This window comes from Mustela putorius, unplaced genomic scaffold, assembly GCF_011764305.1.
Source record: "Mustela putorius furo isolate JIRA1106 unplaced genomic scaffold, ASM1176430v1.1 tig00003949_pilon_pilon_pilon, whole genome shotgun sequence".
NCBI classification, from domain to species: domain Eukaryota; kingdom Metazoa; phylum Chordata; class Mammalia; order Carnivora; family Mustelidae; genus Mustela; species Mustela putorius.
Genome location: NW_025422093.1, coordinates 8676456 through 8693385, shown reverse-complemented (window position 1 = coordinate 8693385; position 16930 = coordinate 8676456). Strand labels below are relative to the sequence as shown.

At 37.9% G+C, this 16930-nt stretch overlaps 1 protein-coding gene across 3 annotated transcripts in view; it reads left to right on the top strand.

Moving 5' to 3' along the window:
- Window positions 1-16930, top strand: part of BICC1 (BicC family RNA binding protein 1) — a 262003-nt gene that overhangs the window by 204116 nt on the left and 40957 nt on the right. The gene's annotated exons all lie outside the window — the stretch shown is intronic.

Below are 16930 nucleotides of genomic sequence, written 5' to 3'. Positions count from 1 at the left end.
TGAAATAGTATTACAAAAAACCATTTTATGAGTGAGGAAACCGAGTTCATAGCAGCAGAACCGGGACTCATACCTGATAATAACCGGTTGCTTACATTAGGCTTGTGAATGTTTTAAGTAGACAAATGATCAAACAAAAAGAGCTAGAAATTACTGAAAATTGCCAGAAGCACAATTCCATCAAGAATCCATAATAATTCCGTTTATATACCCTGGCACTTTAGACTGAGCAGCAGAAGTGGGAAAAATCTGGTTTATGTGACTATGGAGAAAATTCTCTACACGTGGAATGCCATATCCTTTCCGGACACCTTATTGGGAAAGAGATCCATTAACTTGGAAGGGACCTGGAATTCACTTGTGGTTAAAAAGGGAAAGAAATAAATGCTTAAGGCTGTAAAAGCATATAGAAAGCGAAGAAGGTGATATGTGCATATATGCTGATACAGCAGAAGGGCAGAAAATCTGAGTAAGCATAAAACCCACCCTTGGTTTTTATGACAGAAACATACAGCCTTGAAATTGATCAGTAATTTCCATTTTCTGTTCCAGGTTAGGCATTTCCCACTTTTTTCCTTTTAAAACAGGAAAAAGAGTTGGTTTTAAATTTTATGTCTTTAATTTTCTCTAATCCTTGCCTGATGGAGATAAAAGCATAAAATCAGTGGAATGAAATTCAGGAGTGCTGAGGAAATGAAAATGGAGCACTAAACTTGGGCAGGTTCAACAGTCTGACTCGGAAAAACCAACAGATGATATGAGAACAAACATTTCAATCAGTCATTACTACTCTCAAGTAATCCAGGTGATACCTATGTCACTGAATCTGATGCAAAAACTGTTATTAGAAGAAAGTTTCCTTCCCTCCCGTGGATTACATAACTTAATTATGGCCTAACATTCCTGGGGAGACCAATTCGTGATTAGTTATTATGATTTCATAGGTACTGTGTGGCTTAAAATATAAAAATTCAGCCTCTGAAGGACCTGATGGTGTTCAAACAGCACTTCTTTAGTCCAGAAGTTTTTATTTACATTCATTTACTTATCAAGCACTTTCTTTACTTCCAAAGAGAAGGTAAATCTCAGCCTAACTCAAAACTTTCATGTTGTGGATTTGTGGCATTCATGTTAATGAGGTTGCACATAATAAATGCCAATGTGAATCCTAAAACATGTTCTCCCCACCAAGGACATGGGAGTCCCATTAATAACAAAAATGTGATTGCTTATCTAAGCAACAATTCAGATAAGTCAGAACACAAATGAAGCATTTTGACTTTTCTCCAACTTAAATTTTGGATTTTAAGATAAGGATCCAGAAAGGGAAAATAGTTTTTTCCCCTGCTCTGGAAGGAAACTTCTCTGATGCTTTTGTACTTACTAATAATCATGTCAGAGTAGCTGATGCCAATTGTATTTCTCCTCTCACCCTATTAAGAACTGATCCTATTAAGAAAAAAAAGTCTTATTAAAATTTAATCAACAAAAGCCAGTGTTACAGGGAAGGGTAGACCTGTTGAAATCTGCCAGTGAATCCAAACACCCTCTCTTTTCCAGGCATATGATAAAGTTAGTCCACAGAGCATATGAAATCTTTCCAGTCTATAATAACATTAACATATACATTCTGTTATTGGATGCAGCACAGAAATATTCCCATTTGACTCAGTTCAGTTCTTAGTCACTCCTCCAGCCTCACCCGCAAAAGCTGCCTCCTGCTGGTTTGAAAATCTCCATCGTTGCTGGCAGGATAGTGGTCCTTCTCTCCAATTATATTACTACTTAGTGTCTGGTAGTTGCAGAAGTGGCTCATGCTGCGTTCTGTTCCAAGAAAAATCAATCTGTGAACCAGATTAAGGCCAAACCCAGTCTCGGATAGCCAAGACCCAAGCGACAGCGCCGCTGGGTGGAAGTCGAGGGCGAAGGCAGGGGGCACTGCCTGGCGGGAAGGCTGGAGCTTGCCAGAATAATGCAGTAGAAGACAGACCGCATGTGCATAGCGTTTTGATTTATTGTTCCCTAGAAAATGGAGTGGGGAGAGTAAGTGGGCAGGAGGGCAAGAAAACGCTTTACTGCCTTAGCATACATTTTCATTTCTTTAGTGATGTAAATCATAGTAAAATTTGGATCATCCCAGAATTACCAACTGAAGGACTGGTAAGATATGTTTTCAACAATGAAAGCATCTCATTTTCTTTTCTTTCTTTTTTTTTTTTTCAATATCCTATTTATTTATTTGACAGAGATCACAAGTAGGCAGAGAGTCAGGCAGAGAGAGAGGAGGAAACAGGCTCCCCGCTGAGCAGAGAGCCCGATGCAGGACTCGATCCCAGGGTCCTGGGATCATGACCTGAGCCAAAGGCAGAGGCTTTAACCCACTGAGCCACCCAGGTGCCCAAAAGCATCTCATTCTCAAAGCAACCCCACCTTTCACACCCATACTTCTTTAGGGAAGGATTTTATACCATTACAAATATAAGTATCATGTCCTGTATGTATATTCTTTGATTTTAACTAGTATTCTCTGAATTGCTATTGACCCATCTGTGTTCACATGATCAGTCCTGAACTCGAGGACTCAGTATTTGCTCCCTTTCTTTGGAAAGCATTTTTGGGAATGTTGGTGGCAGTTTAGTTGAGGTTCTCCCATCATACACTGTACTTCACTAACCACACTGTTTTTATATCTTAACAGGGAGAAAACTAAAGATCCCCAAATATACAATATTTGGGGCCTCAATTCCTAAACATGGGCAGTAAAACAGGAGGTATTCAAGTAGCAGGGCCAAGGACTTGCATACTGAATTGAGTGAACTTTTGAAAAAAAGTTTGAAAGCTGGACTACAGAGTGTTTCAAGTTTGCATGTCTTTATTAATGTCCATCCAAAGCTATCTAAATCAGTTCTTAGGTTTTAAATTAAAATGGCGAAGTGAAAATTCCTTAAAGTTTTCTGAAAAATTTCTTACAATATTTAGCAGATATAATCTAATTTAATTTTTTTAGAAATCTTGCTTAAAATCCTTTACTGTAGTTTCTGATATGTAAGTATCATTGATATGTTGCACTGTGAAAATATGTATTGTAGAGATGTTATAGATTTATGCTAAATTAGTTTTGATTTTCAGATTTTAGAACTTACTGCGGCCTTAATCAAATAGTTTTTTTTTCTTTCTTTTTTTCTATTTTTGTTTGAGAGAAACATTGAGGTGATGGCAAAGTGAAAAAGTAAACACATTCCATTTTAATTCTTTCTTTTCTCTTTTCAAATATTTTCCTCTTACAAGCTATGAAGAAAACCTGTCTTCATCAAGGAGTTACCATGCTGATACATTGAATATTCCTACTACTCCTTAAAAAGTGAGGGAAAACAAACTTATCAAATGTCAAATTGTATATAAAAATTTCTCTAAAAAACAGGAATAACAGGGGCGCTTGGGTGGCTCAGTGGGTTAAGCCTCTGCCTTCGGCTCAGGTCATGATCTCAGGGTCCTGGGATCGAGTCCCGCATCGGGCTCTCTGCTCAGCAGGGAGCCTGCTTCCCTCTCTCTCTCTCTCTACCTGCCTCTCCATCTACTTGTGATCTCTCTCTGTCAAATAAATAAATAAAAAATCTTTAAAAAAAAAAAAACAGGAATAACAGTTTATCATGCTCTCACTCATCCTATGTCTCTCTGTGAGGATGATACCAAAGTCTGACAGGAGTTTCTCATTAAAAATCAAACAAAACATAAAACACAGACACTAAAAGAATAAAGCTAATCTGAGACATTTTAATATAATTAACATTAAAACCGTAGTTAAAATGAAGAGACATTGTTTGCTCTTGATGGGACTGTCTGGGGAGGGGAAATGCAGGGCTAAACACCAGATGATGTGAGAAGGTTCTGGGAGTTTGGTCATTCAGAACCACTGTTGCCAGCTGTGAGTCTCTGTGATGCTGTCACAAATGCTGTCTAAGGTAGCTTTATCAGGGGGATCTAGAGGTTATATAGACTTGCTGGACTCTGCTAAATCAGACCACATCTCTAAAAGAGGTAAGAGCAAATAAGAATATGTCTGGAGAAGAGCTAGAATGGTAATCATTCATTAATAATAGCTAACACTTATGGAGTACTGACTATAATAAGGACACTGCGCTAAGCCCCTATGTTATCCCATTTAGTGTTATTTATTTCTCACAACTGTGTGTATGGACACCTACTTTACTCCATAACCTACCTGTGCCAGAGATTGAAGATTCAGAAAAGTAAAATTGATTCACTTAAAATCAGTTCATCGAAGGAGGAGCTGAGGAAAGTAGGGGTGATTGCCCAAAGACAGAATGAGCCTAGCAGATGGCCATGCCAGAGTGGGTGTGCTGGGGGAGTGCGCTCTTGAGTACAGACAAGGTGGTGACACATGCATAAAAAGACCAGGAAGCAGATACCGGTTACTCTAGGGAAATCCAGATGCTTATCTAATTTGAAGATACAGTAAATAGTATGTTCTGTGAAAGATACAAAAGCTGGACATGGTGGCTTCCATGAGATGAAGAAGGCTGCAGACTTAAGAATGGTGGGTGTGTGGACAGTACGGTAGCATGTGATAGGGGACTAAGGATTGATCTCATACTTGACTTCTGTCTGAGGACTGGTCAGTGAAAGAGAAGCCCTCAGAGATCTACATTGCTCTGGAGGGACCTGGTAAAATGTAGCATTTGGGTTGACCTTAAGATGGTGAGGGTTGGATGGATGGAGTCAAAAGTGGAGCCAAAAGTGAGAATATGGAGATGAGAAGCAGTAGGACATTATGGGGAGTGTTTATGTTTGGTTGTAGTGCAGCTTATCTGGAGGGAGTGACGGAAAGTGAAAGCTGGATAGCTGGGTGCAGTCCTGATCATGAGGGCTTTGAGAACACAACAAACAATTCAAACTTTTAATTCTATAAGTTTGGAAATCTTGGAAGGTTTATGATCAGAAAGATGGTTTGGGGACATTATTGTTAACAGCTACCTTTTGCTTTTTGTGAAATGGCACACTTTCTGTGACTAAAAGTGCAGCAAGTCTAGATGACATTTGGAGGAAGGTGTGCTGGGAGTAAGGAGGTTTTAAAATCTGTGGCCACCTACATGGCCCTGACTGAGGGAGTCTTCACCACAATGACTGGACTTTGTGAGATGTGCCTGGCCCATTCTGGTGTACACTCTTGAACTTAGATGAAGGAAGGGAAGGAAGACTAGAACGTTGTTCTGTTCCAGCTCTGAAGTTCTTTGGTATATGTAGGGGATGTACTGAATCAAGGTTTTTATATCATCGGCTGAATAAAGATCTGTTTCTGTAGCAGAATGATAAAGCTTCTAGGATTTTACTCTAATACAATATGTAGGATTTTTTTTTTTTAAGGAGTTGACTTGATTCAATTATGCCTTCTTTCACAGACCTTCCATTCTTTCTGTTACTACTTTCTCCTATGTCTTTTAGAATAACTGAAAGAAAGAGATGATGAACACAAATTTGGTGTCATCTTTTTGGTTAGCTTTCATGTTTTAAATATAACTGCTGAAATTATGCCCCAAAATGTAATTGTTGAACATTTCTGAAAAGAAGACAAATATCAGCTTGCAGTAATGCCAAACCAAAACTGAATCCTTAAAGTATTTTAAAATATGCTCTCTTAATGTCTTTATAAAACTCCTTCTGCTTAGATGAAGACTTCTCAACTGTTTCAGCCTCTTTGAGAATCTGCAGATCCATTCAGAAAAACTTACCAATGCATATGTACACAGTTTTTGAATACAATTAGAGGCAGTTTCACCAGCTCCACAAAGATGATCCATAGACCTCCCCTGCTTCAGTAAGAAACTCTGACTTTAGGATGACTAATGGTTTGCAGAAATCCTACTTCTAGAGATTTGAAGTTGGCACAAAAAAACGTATGTATGTAGTTAAAACAGTGTTTTTTGGGAGCAGAACATACAAACAAATGCCTTTAGAGGTAAAAAATTGTATGGAAGCCAAGAAAATATTAAAGAAGTTTTTAAATGCTGCTGAATCCACACATATTTCTCAAAGGTCCTATAAACATTACAACACATTTATCAAGGAATATCTGAAGGTGCCAAGATACTTCCAGTAATGAACCAGAATAAACATGACCATATGATAAAAATACATTCGCTTTAACAGCCTCTGGGGTCAGGGAGAAGGACAGAAACATGAAAGTGGGGGAGGGGAGGAACAGAGCAAAAACTGTGTCACAATTCTTGACTATAGTTGTGAAGTTGAGTTGTGTTGAACAAGAAGAAGAAATCAATATTTTCAAAAAAGTATCTGCTGAGACCTAAGGAATTTTATTCTTAACCTATATAAGGCATGGATTCTACCCTGTAAAAGTTAGTGCCTTACAAAGAAAGACAAGCACAAATGTTGAATGAGCTTCTCTACTTCACCACCCCCAAGCTCCCGTACATTTTCTCATCAAGAGAAAAAAAGGAATTGGTGGAAAACGTGTTAACAGTCTCGTTCTGACAAAAGCAAAATTAACTCCAAAAGATTTATATAAACTTGAATGAAGGACTGAGTAAAAGGACAAGCAAATAGTTATTAATAGGCAATGAGGCACAAAAACTGGCAGGAACCAGAGCAGGGATCTCCCAGGGGCTGTGGGACAAAGGGAAGACAGAATATTATGGGACCTCTATGGAAAGGGACTGTGGCAAGAGATTGCCCAGTGGAGTTGAACTCACGGGGCTGCACAGCTGCTGCCAGAGATGCTGGTTTGGCTTCCTGGGTGCAAAGCAGGGCAGAGCCAGCCGTGGAGAATGGCCCTGGGGCAGTGGCTAATGGAGCATAACCAGGTACATTCTCAACTCTTGGATTTTCCCGCTGAGAAGACAGAGAAATCCTGGTGAAACTGTTTGTTATAGGGCACTACCTTTGAAGTTATTATTTACTTATATTAATGGGTAGTTTAATCATACCCTGAGAATGATACGTAAATAATGCTTTCCTAAATGGCCTTGCTTGTGGGGACATTGGGGAATTCTTTCAAGAAAGAGGACTGAACTCCCATTACCAGGATTGTTTCCATTTATTTTGGAAATAGTTGTGGAAGAAAGAAAGAGATGTGACCATAAATGTTTAAAAGAATTCCATGTATAGTTAGTGGTGTCCATAAACATATAGTCTTCACCAGCTATTGGATTCTGTTCCAACCGTGTCTTTCAACTGCTGTTAACCCTGTCATTATGTATTCCTGCTCCATTTTCACTGAGAAAGTCTGTGTTCAGAGCCAAAGTACATTGATAAAATTTTAAGGATATGGCCCAACAAATAAAGAGAGGTAAAGTTCAGAAATTGCATGGCAAAAAGCCATCACAGAACTGTAGTTGAGAAAGAAGGAACTTTTAAAATTGAGAAAACATTTGTCATTATCATTAACGTTTTTAAAGATCTAAATTTTTAAAGGAACTCTTAAAACATTGTGCTTGGAAAACAAGGGGTTTTGACAAGATTTAAAGTACAAGAATTTAACTTGATCTCAGGACTTTACTGATACAGATGGTCTTCTTTTTCCACATTTTAAAAGTGTACTTTTTCATGGTAGAAAATACAGAAGAACTTGAAGCGTAAAATAAAATAAAACCATAAGTGACTCTTAATCTCACAAAACAAACTGAGGGTTGCTGGGGGGAGGGGGTTTGGGAGAAGAGGATGGGATTATGGACATTGGGGAGGGTATGTGCTTTGGTGAGTGCTGTGAAGTGTGTAAACCTGGTGATTCACATACCTGTACCCCTGGGGATAAAAATATATGTTTATAAAAAATAAAAAATTAATTAAAAAAAATAATAATTAAAAAAAACCTTCAAAAAAAAAATTACCTGAGACCTCATTACTTAAAAGTAATCACTGGTGGTTGTTTCTCTTTTTATTCTGCTCAATATATATGTATCCTTAAAATGATGATACTGTGATTTTTTTTTAAAGATTTTATTTATTTATTTGACAGAGATAGACATAATGAGAATGGGAACACAAGCAGGGACAGTGGGAGAGGGAGAAGCATGCTTCCTGCCAAGCAGGGAACCTGACCTGGGGCTTGACCCCAGGACCCCAGGATCATGACCTGAGCTGAAGGCAGACAGTTAACAACTGAGCCACCCAGGTGCCCCAATACTGTGATTCCTTATAAATATTTCCAGTACTTCATTACTCTCCAGGCATTTTGCACCATTTTTTATTTCCATCCAAAGTATATTAGTTTGCCTAACTATATCCTTGTTAGCCTTGTAATTTAAAATCCACCCCCCCAATTTTGTAAATAAAAAATTATTTAGTAAGTTTGAACTTTATTCAAGTTAATATATTTCTTGACCATTTTTCTTTTGAATCATTTAGGACAATTAGTGTATGTTTGCTTTTTGTTTTTAATTTGTAGGAGCTCTTTCTAGAGAAAAAAGTTTATTTAATAAGATCAATTTTGCAAATACTGTATGATTCTGCTTAGATTAGTATTTAGAATCTTAAAGGGGAAAAAAAAGAATTGTGGATGATATAGGCTGGGGGAAGCGAGTATTACCTTTGGATAAATGTTTGGTAAATCCTGATTTAGAAACTATTAGACTTCAAGGTAACTTTAGACATTTTAATTAAGAAAAATAAGGACCATCGTGAAGTTATTTGATAATTTAATTTATAATTTTGTGCCCCAGAAGATATAAATCTCTTAGGACTGATAGATTAAGACCCTTGGTTCCAGTTTACTCAAAAGAGTTCTCAAAAAAGTAGGAAAGAAACAAATAATATACAGAAAAATGTTACAGTGGAAGACAGGGACATGACAATTGTTTTCACTATGTGTGATACATAAATAAATCTATTAACGGCTTTTCAGCTAGTCTATAGAAAGCCGGAGTAGGAAGAAGGGATTGGCGGATAGACATTTTCCCCAAGAATTGAAGGCCCATTTATTTAACATTATTAGGTACTTCCAGTTTTTGTGAAAATTACTTTCCTGATATCATGAACAAGCTTGAAACAGTTTTTAATACTCAGAGTCACATGAACCCTTAATTAACTGCTCTTCCATGCAATCTGTGAAACTTTCTCACTAGATCTTACAGTAAAGATGAGAAAGGTGGAGAATTTTTATGCCAGTCTTGGGCTGGCAAGTTACTTTTAGAATTGAATTCCTAAGAGTTTTGCATTTTCTTTCTTTTCTTTTTTTTTTTTTTTTAATTTCTTTTCAGCGTAACAGTATTCATTGTTTTTGCACCACACCCGGTGCTCCATGCAAAACGTGTCCTCCCCAATACCCACCACCTGGTTCCCCCAACCTCCCCGCCCTCGACCCCTTCAAAACCCTCAGGTTGTTTTTCAGTGTTCATAGTCTCTCATGATTCACCTCCCCTTCCAATGTCCCTCAACTCCCTTCTCCTCTCCATCTCCCAATGTCCTCCATGTTATTTGTTTGCTTTTTCTTACATAATCCTTAATTGTGCCTCAAATATCTCCAGAAGACAGATTTTCTGGCTTTTAAGTTTCTTCTCTTAATAAGCTGGACGTAAAACAAACATTTTTTATGTGGTATGATGTGATCAAGTCTTCATTTACGGTACTTTCCTTGTCTAAAGTGTGTGAACCCTTAAATGCATGGTTGCCTTTTGGGAATGGCAGCCAGCAGTTTTGTGTTAGGATTTTTCACGATTAGTCCCAGCTGTTGTAAAAAGGAACAGTCTGCCCTGGCCATAGATAACAGCACTTTGGGTTTAGCCCACAGGCAATACCACTGGGACCTTCCATGTACACTGTGAACATCAGTATTCCTTGGAGAGAGAATGACGATTAGTCATTTCTGGCTCCTCGAAATTCTTGCATAACTTGCTGTTATCTCAGTACAGCTCCAGGGGAGGCTTTATCTTGGCACATGCCTCTATCCCCACTGCAGTGCGCTCTCGTTGGTCAGACGGACCACTGAGTATTAGCCCTGGGACTCCTGGTTCATTCAGTGTGGGTTCTCCTTCCTTATCCTGGGTCCTTGCATTATTGTTTTTGTCATGCCTTGTGTCTTGGGCTTTGTTCCCACTATGACAAGAGTTGTCCATCTCTAGCTCATACATATGTATGTGCCCGTCCTCCCTTGTAGCAACCTAGCACTGCCAATGCTTTCTGTAGAACTGTTACATAGAAATCATTCAGATGATTCCAGGCACTTAAGTTTCCTTTCCTCCCCCTTGTCAGAATCCTTGTCCTTACTATCTCTGGAATATAAAGCTTGAATACCAAAAGGCTTCAGAAACTAATTGAGTTAGGCTTTGTGTTTTTAGCTTTCTTTTTCCACACTCCATATTCCAGAGCTAACTTTCTCTTGCGCTTTGGATTTTTCTCGCCCTCGTTTTGCATGAACAGCACTCGGCAGTTATGCTTGTAGTTCACTTTATACTGCGTAAGATAAGGTGGTTTGTAAGATAAGGTCGTTTACTCTTTCCTAATTCTCACACTTCTTAAATACATCTGTTCTTGGTTATTTCACCTGCTATGCCTTGATTTTGCTTAATACTTTGTTTGCATTTCCTTGTTCTTCTCTGAAATTATTTCTAGGTTTTTGCTGAGTCCATAGGACTTGTTTCTGACTACATAAACAGCTTTGATATGGTACAAAGGATCTCAACAGAGAAGAGGCATGTGCCTTATTTACCCCTTCTCTCTCTCATGCCTTCTTTCCTCCTAAAGTTGAAACAACTCAGAACAATTAGAAGAACATATTGTCACTATATTTTGAATGCTTTTATTATTTTGGAGATACTGGCATTCTATCAGTAAAAGTTCTTGCGTATCTTCTAGATAGCTGTGAATTTTCAAAGGGTAATAGCTCTTTTCCACAGGCTCCATTTTGGGATGTGAATGCACCTTTTCATTTAGCAAAACCTGCCTAAAAGCGCTCATTACTGTAGTGATGAAGGCACCTCACCTCCAGTCGCTGCCAAATAGTTGAACTGAAAAAGGTGTCGTACTTTCTATCGCTTGGTTTGCTCATGTCACTTGTGCCAATATCCGGTCAAGAACACACTTCCTCTGTTGAGTATTAAAGTTTCACTCTGCCAAATGGAATTTTGATAGAAAGTTATCCTGGGGCATCGTGGTGTTTAAACTGATTATGTGTACCAATGGAAACATCTTTTTCTTATGAAAACCAGGTTTTTTAAATTTTAAAACAAATTTGCTTTTGCATTTCTCTCTCTTCTCATTCCCCTTCTTTTCTAACTGACTAGGAAGTTAATTTTTTCTCTTTTAAAGTAAGTAAGGATTATTTTATACCTTATTCTAAAGCAACATATTTGGTTAAGCGAATGCCTGCAACAGGTAGATTTGGTTTTTTCTTAATCCAGTTGTAATATCTGATGTGTTATAGCTGCTCACCAACATTTTATCTTAAATATTTATAGCTTGGGTTCTTCTACCTACTCTCCAAATACACTTTTTACCTTCTTATTCTAATTCAGTTTATTAAAATGCTTGTCATCCTTGAAAGAATCTGGGAGTCTATATTACTGGCTATAAAATCAGCTTAAAGTGCATTGACTACTGTCATTCTGTTTCATTTCTTTAAAATAATTTCCAGTAAGATTTAATGAGTCGGTTCAGGTTTCCTCCATCTCTTGCTAAAGCACATATGTTCACTTAAAAATCTGATATCGGGAAAAAAAATGTGATATCAGTATGTTACTTGACTTGGATATAACATTTTTGTTTAAGAAGGAAAGTCTGTTTCTCAAGAGGTCAGAAGGAAACTTTTGTTTCACAGGAAAATATGGGCCATGACCCCATGACCAAGACTCAAATTCACTTTTGTTGTTCAGCAGTGACTTGCTAATGTAAAGGAATAGTGATCAAAATAGCACATGAATTGAGTGGTATCTAATTTTGAACCACAACATGACTCAGATAGGGTTTAAAGGACACTCCCATCTCCATATGCAGGTTTCCCTGCATTTGTTTGGTGCCTACAAGCACATTATTCAGGAAATGCCAGTAGGGTGAATACCAAATTTCATCTATGTTGATGCAGAATTGCACATTCATAGAGTGTGCAAAACAAGAGGAAAGCTCAAGCTGCTGTCTCTGAAGCCAGTCGTGCATCATGCCAGGTCACTGTTTCACACCTTTGTGTTTACTGACTACAGTTTAAGGCTCTTGGGAACATTTAGACTGTGATGTCTTCGGTAAGTAGCTCTTGAAATACCAAGAACTTGGAAAATAAAGTTATTTATGAGGTTAGTTTTATTTAAGAATGTTATAGTATTGCTTCACAACAAAGGCATTTGGATTTATTTGAAAGTATAATGATGTTCTGACCAAACTCCCTCATTGAAGAAACTCTCCTCCAGAGATTCAGTGACTTTTTCAAGGTAACAGATCTTGTTTATGACTTACTTATGATTCAGAACTTATTATCATCATTGTGGAATTTATATATTTTCCCCACAGTGTGAAAGGAATCTATTGCGGAGTCAGTCATCAAAACCTTTAATACATTCTGCTTGATATCTGCTGGCTTTTCATAGCATTTCCCTATATGATCCTAGTCAGCCAGTACCTAGGGGATGCCCAGGCCTTTTTCTGAGTCTTGGTTTATATTTTGTGTTTCATAAAATCCTTACCCTACAGCACAGTCTTTCTTATTTAAAAAAATTAAAAAAAAAATTCCCATTACTACTTTGGAACTAACTTCTTGATGGCTGTGGATATATTCCCAGTGGTTACAGGGAATTTTAGAGGAAGTTGGAGAGGCCTATCAACCCTGACCACTTCTAACAGTGGTGATGGACCCAGTCCCAGCCAATGTCTTTCTTCTAAGACAGTTTTAAAAGCTAAGACTTTTTAGGAAGAACTTGAAATAAAAGTGAAGAGAGCTCCAAGCCAAAAGAAAGTGCATTCTGTCCACTGCTCTCTTCTTATGGATATGAGGCCAGTTTGACAGTTTTATATACATTCATAAAAGGTACCAAAGCCATCTTGATTTCAGGCCATGACATGGAACTTTTCCCCTGTAAACAGAAGTGCAGCACTAATATTATGTCTTTTATTTTGGGTGTTGTGCGTGGGAGGAGTCAGGTTAGTTAAACAAGGGATTTTCTGTTGTTTTCTCTCTCCCAGAGAACCTGCTGAGAATGAAAGCATTGTTTTGATTTTTTGGTGTTGAATCTTTTTGCAACAATACTCAGTCATGGAGACAGGAAAATAGCTATCAACAGATCATTGGTGAAACAGTGATGGCTTGAATTGATCATATGTCAATAATCCATTACTTTCTGTAGCATAATAAATACAATGATAAAGCTGACATAAATCTGTCCTATACATTTTGCTCTGGAATAAGAATAAATGAAAGGAAGTTTAAGCTTGAGGAGAGAAGGAAAATGCAATACAATTTTTTACTAATGTTTCCAGGAATGGGAATATTTCCAAGTATGGGAAATCAGAGAGTGCAACCAGAGTACCAAGAGCTAAATCTTTAAAAAAATCATAACTAAACTTCACTTAAGCTCATATAAACATCCCATATATACATATATATATGGGATATATATATTAAAATATAAAATATATATATTTACTGAAAATATGGTTTTTAGCATGTATTGTTATAAAACAGTTGTTGCCTTATCAACTCCTTATGAATTTCCATATGGAAGTCATAAAAGCCTTTTTTGCTCAAAGGTTTAGCTCTTTTGCAGCATACATGTAAAAAAATACCCATTTTTTACCCATGTCCATACAACTTCATATAACTTATTGAAGGTTGCAACACCATTTGGTCTTCCTCTCTTCCATGGGATTACACCACAGAAGTGTAAACAGATTGATGGGGCAGGAATCTAAAAACCAAAATTCTGGATGGACATCTGAGAGTTCTCTCTATTTTTATAGAGGTACTGAGATAAAAATATTTGAAGTCAAAATGGTTCTGGGATGCACAGGACCTCTGATCACCTTAGATATGAAGTTTAGTCTCTTCCCATGAATTTCTATCTCCTCCGTCTAGGAAGCCATTTCCAAAAATAAGGGCTCCTTCAGTCCATTCATCTACTGTTTAATGAGTATCTGTTACTTGTTTGGTGCTGTGAAGTTATAAAACCAATTAAGACAATCCTCATATTTAGAGAGCTTGAGGGTTGATTATAAAGCAGTGAATATTATTTTTAGGCAAATATCTCAAAACTTTCATGGCCCAAATTGGAGTTGTCCTTCAGAGCAATTATTTTGAGTCAGGGGAGATTTTACACTCATTCCCTATTATTCTGCCGTCTTCCTACTATCTTCATAGCTGGCCTATTCTTTTATGTTCGTTAATAGAGCTAATCCTGTAACTTTTCTCCATCAAGTAGTTCCAGAATAGGTCTGAGTAAAACCTCAGCCCCTTTCAAGGATACATTTAAACTGTGAAAGAGAACATTCATTGAATACAGAGAACTGAACTTCAGGATTTGAAATAAGCACAATAAGTCCAGCCCTGAATAAGAGTTCACATCCTGTACATATCTTCTAAGCAAGATATGTACAGGAGGGCATGAGGAAGACACTATTATTGGCCACTTTAGCAGTCTAAACCAGAATATTGTCATGATTGTTTTTCTCTTGATTGATTTTCTCATGACTGTTTATGAGACTTGATTATTTAAAGATCCATTTTCCAAACAAGTGCTGATTTAGGTCCTGGAGACTGTGTGTTGTGTGTAAATCTCTATGTCCCTTGATAATTTATAATTTTAGGTCACTAGATGGTGCTCTTTCGCTTTGAAACAAAATGTATTTTCCGTTGAGGTGTTTGCTTTTCATTTTATTGTTCTGTTGATACAGAGATGGTAGAAAATAAAATTCTCTAATAAATTGGATCTGAGGCTTCTTGTCCCTCTACAGGTGCATAGGAATTTTAATGTGATTATCCAACCTGTACAAGTAATAGGTTTTCATATTAGCATACCACTCAGTACTTAACTGTTAATTTATTTTGTAAGAAAATACATTTTTCTCCTGTAGAACCATTTTATGTTATATATTCTTCGCTGATACATAAGATACTACATTTATATTTTTATGTGGTTTTATCTGTTCTGTGCTACACATGATTGAAAAATAACTTGGGAAACAAACAAAATGCCAAATTACTGGATCCTGAAGACCCAGGAATGTACATTTTAACAAATGCTACAATTGAATGCAATCAGGTGTATTTTGAGAAATGCCAGGTCCTTATCCCCCAGTAGTAAGCATTTTCAATGGAGATAAACATCAGAGTCAGCCGACGGTAATTAAAATCAAAGTCAAAGATAGCTGGGATCAAAATTTTGAATGTAGATAGCTTATAATGTGAATATTTCCTAGAGGAGCTATAATGGATATAATAAAAATCACTGAAGAAAATGCTTTGTTTACATAAGTATGTTAAAGTTGGTGAGAATCCTACAGAGAAAACGTGGTTCCTGTTAAGATACACTAAAGAGTAAGCAATGTGAACATGATGCCATACTGACTTCAGCTTGTTTGACATCCGTTTTGCCCCACTTTTAGGCCCGTGACCTTATAATACCTGACACTTAAACGTTTTAGAAGGTTTAAACCAATCCTTAGATCTTTCATCTTCATAGTGTCCCTGTGACATGGCAGGCATCAGAGGAAGGATTAAAGAACAGGGTAAGGAGAAGAGTCTAAGGCCTAGGGCAGCTCCCAGGAGATAGTCTGGGAAGGGGGGGTAGCGCGGGTGGCTAGAGGTGACAGCTGACTCAAATTAAGCACAGCTGTTGGGATGTCCCCGCAGGAGGCCAGAGGCATTCCTGAGCTCTGAAACTTGGTGGTGCACTGTTGTTGACTGTGATTGCTCTGTCCTGGTCTTAAGATCCTGTAGCTTTAGTGCAGGGTTTCTTCCCTCCCTCCCTCCATCTTCCCCTCCCTTCCTTCCTCTCTCTATTCATTGCTCATTTTTACCTTATGAATATGACCTGCTCATCATGGCATTGATTTTCAAATGGACTGTTGGATGGGGATACGGAAGTCACAGTATCAGGAAGTATGTGGAATTTGATAAAATTCCCACCAGGTGGTTCTCTTTTCTTATCCTAGAGAAGTGATGGTTTGGAAGGACTCAGTTGGAACTGCTTGTTAATTGTAGAAAATGCTCAGCAAACATCTCCGGACCCCGTTGCTGATCTGAAGTGTAGTTCCGAGTAGGAAGGACTCAGCAGAGAAGGTGTGCTGTAGGGGGTCAGTGAGGTTGACATCACTAGTGATGGTGATGATGATGCCCTCTCTGCTCTTCAGCCTTATCACTTTAGTCTAATGGTAGAGAACTTCTGGCTTCCCCCCAAATGGTCTTGGTCTCTGTCATGCCAACCCATGGGGTAACAGAACACCCTGTTGCAGGGGAGACTTGGAAACCTGACAAAAGAGAGAGCTAAAGAGACACATCCTCACCCAGAGTTTTGGCTCTGGTGTTTCCCTCCTTGTGAAGATTCCAGCTTGGCGAACTGCCTCACCTCCTTCAAGCTTTTACTCAGACCTCACTTTCTCAGTGAGGCCGGATGCGCTGACCCCCTTCCCACAGTTGGTACTCTTCACCCTTCTCTCTTGTTCTCCTTCTCCCAAGTTATATTCTAATACATTAGATAATTTATTTGATTCATTTTTTTCTCCCTGTATATAAGACTGTAAGCTGCATGTGGACAAGTGTCTTTTTCTTTACTAATATATCCTCCAGCCCCTGGAATAGTGCCTGGTACATAGTAGAGGTTCAGAAAGTACTTGCTGAATGAATGAATGTTTTCCTTTGTAACAGTCTGTGGCAGTAATTAATAATATATACTAATACATATAGTAGTCATGTAACACTAATTCTAAATAAATACTGCTGAATCATTATGTTTTATTATATTAATCTTGGTGTGTAAAG